Source organism: Octopus bimaculoides, chromosome 1 (assembly GCF_001194135.2).
Source record: "Octopus bimaculoides isolate UCB-OBI-ISO-001 chromosome 1, ASM119413v2, whole genome shotgun sequence".
Classification (NCBI taxonomy): domain Eukaryota; kingdom Metazoa; phylum Mollusca; class Cephalopoda; order Octopoda; family Octopodidae; genus Octopus; species Octopus bimaculoides.
In genome coordinates this window covers 54,698,412-54,701,391 of record NC_068981.1, presented here as the reverse complement: position 1 = coordinate 54,701,391, position 2,980 = coordinate 54,698,412, and the positions used below count along the sequence as shown (strand labels likewise).

Below are 2,980 nucleotides of genomic sequence, written 5' to 3'. Positions count from 1 at the left end.
ATATATGCGAGTAAAAATAAATACAAAAAAGGTGGTTTTTTTGTATGATTGTGTATAGAGGAATATATTATTTTGTTTAAAAGAGTTCCAACACTGTCTGTTTTTTATGTTTTATTTATATTCCTGCAGAACCAATGTGGGGTATAGAATATGGAATATACAATATATAATATAAAATAAAATAAAATAAAAATGGATGGCACCATGAAATAAAGTATTGAATGTAGATGAAATATTGAGTGTTCAATATAAAGGATCAAATATATAAATATAAATATATAAAGGCGACTCGAGTTTCAGGGCTATTTCCCTTCGTCATGGCCGTTATTAAACATGCTTAGCTCAAGGTCAGTTTTCATCAAACAGACAGACATGTAGTTAAAGACATCCCTCCGTGAACATACTGCTACATTTTCAGAGTATATTTAAGACATCTAACGTGTCTCGTCTACTTGAATAAAGCAGGGTATGTGACGTAAAAGAAACTGGCTGCTATTTCTAGTAGACCAAGCGACCCTGTTAGTAGTTCCCCCGTTGCCTTGTATGATAAAGTCTCTGTTTGAGTGGGAAAACTTTGTTTCATGAAACTTGTTTTATAATCCCATTGTTTGATATCAATCTGTCAGTAGCAACTTGCGTGAAAAATATCATCAAATTAGGCTGTTAGTCATTGTTGTTACATTACAGGAGTCACGTGTGGAGAAAAGGAAACTAGGGAAGTTGAGAGAAAAGTTGAGGCGAAGAACTATGAGTGATGGGTGAGGGCAGCGTTCTCCATCACACCTACTTATTTGACACACGAAACTTGACAGTAACTGTTGCTGCTGCTACTAACAGATAAGTTTCTGTTTGCACTTTATAAATTTCATATGGACAGTATATACATGTTTACATTTTGATAAGAAAAAGGAACGAAGCGTGTTTTATATAACGAGTACTCATATAAGAGAGAATAAAGATGTGAGGGATATTTTTTAACAGCCGGTCGCCAGTAGAAGATATTACATTTTTTCTGTCGAGAATTAAGACTGTCTTACAGGAAGCTTTAATCTATTTTTGTTGAAATATTCAAATGCTTCAACTTTCTAAAGTGAACACTCATTTTGGTAACAGGAGGCTCAACATTTAAGGTCTGTAAACATTTCTTATAAGAATTAACTTTCATTACACAAACTTACGAGATCGAGAGAAAAAGTTTTAATTCGGTAACTCTATTGTCGTCCAACTTTTAACGAAAGAAAAAGAGCAATGGAATTATTCCACTTTTACTGTTTTTAATTAGTCTCTTTGTGTGTATGTCTGGGAATGGGAGAATTTCCTTAGCAACTATTTAATAATTGGGGAAATGCTTAAAATAATCTTGACTTGTTCTATTCCGAGCAGTTTATGTTAGCGGATCTGTGTATGAAGTACTACATAGGTAGTACGCCGGGTAGAAGGCTTAGCGGCATTTTGTTCGTCTTAACGTTGTGAGTTCAACTTCCGCCGAAGTCAACTTTACCTTTCACCCTTTCGGGGTCGATAAAATAGGTATCAGTTGAACATTGGGGTCGGTGTAATCAACTGGGTCCCCTCCCTCAAAACTGCAGGCCTTGCACCTACAGTAGAAGACATTATTATTATTGAACCCGAAATCGACTCTGCCTTTTTTCCTTTCGGAGTCGATCAAATAAGTACCAGTTGAGCTCTGGGGTCGATGTAGTCGACCTCCCCTTCTTCACAAAATTGCCGGTCATAAGTCTGGAACATTGGTCAGCGCGTCGGACAAAATGCTTATCGGTATTTCTTCCGACTCCTAACGTTCTGAGTTCAACTTCTCCCGAAGTCAGCCTTGCCTTTTATCCCTTCGGGGTCGATAGAATATAGTAGCAGTCGGTTACTAGGGTCGACGTAACCGACTAACCCTCTTCCCCGAAAACTGCTGGCCTTGCGCCAAAATTTGAAACAGTTATCATTATTAATTTATTAGTTGAATATAAATGAAATTTAATAAAATATTGTGATATTCACATGTAATATGAGGTACTACTAAAGCAGCGCGGACCCGAACGCGCAGTCGCGCGTCCGGGCTAGCTAGTCGTGAGTGGTCGATCCTAACCCTAACCCTAACCCTAAACACATTCATTTGCACACGCGAGTTAGGGATAGGGATAGGGATAGGGTTAGGGTTAGGGACAGGGTTAGGGTTAGGGATAGGGTTAGGGTTAGGATCGACCACTCAAGACTAGCTAGCTCGGACGCGCGACTGCGCGTTCGGGTCCGCGCTGCTTTAGTAGTACCGTAATATGATTCGATCTCATTATTGCAGATCATCAAGTTAATAACGTAAAAGTTAACATTCTTAACGTGGTGTGCGAGAAAATTTCAATTACTCAAGTAATCTCGGAGCTCCTGACGTGTTCATTCCACCCAGTCACCCCTCGCCGACTGTGTTTTTTCTTGCTCCGCTGACTGATAATACAGGAGAATTTGCACTCTTATCCAATATGCAGCACAGTACCATTATGCACTGCTAACTCAAGATATTTCATCCTTGCCCAAGGTTTCAAGCCAACGAGAACGCCTTTTCGTGAATGCGCGAAATAACAGCCAAATCATCTCAAACAACAAAGAAAGGACACATCGGATAATGTGATCTTGGGTATACTATGTCTAAAAAATAAAACAGGATAGTCACAGCTAGGATGTCACTGATCATTGATTGGCGGAGGTAAAAAAATACGTACACCACCCGTTTTCGACGTAACTCTAACCCCCAACCCTAACCGCCGAAAACGGGTGGTGTGCTTCGCCCATAGGTCTACTTATTCTTGGTTGATTTGGGTTTAACAACACGTGAAATATGTAATGAACTTTTGGTAGAGATGGACTATATGTAATCTGAACCTCCCCCCCCCCTTATTTATTAATTTTTTTACGGAATCCCACGTTTTAGGCTATGGAGATTCCGATTCTGAAAAAAAAAATTTTGAAAAATTTC

At 39.0% G+C, this 2,980-nt stretch overlaps 1 protein-coding gene across 1 annotated transcript in view; it reads left to right on the top strand.

Moving 5' to 3' along the window:
• Positions 1-497: 497 nt before the first annotated feature.
• Positions 498-2,980, top strand: part of LOC106876274 (EGF domain-specific O-linked N-acetylglucosamine transferase) — a 48,355-nt gene continuing 45,872 nt past the window's right edge. Inside the window, exon 1 of the mRNA XM_014924766.2 lies at positions 498-1,130. The gene's annotated coding sequence lies outside the window, so the exon portion shown is untranslated. The remainder of the gene's footprint in view (positions 1,131-2,980) is intronic.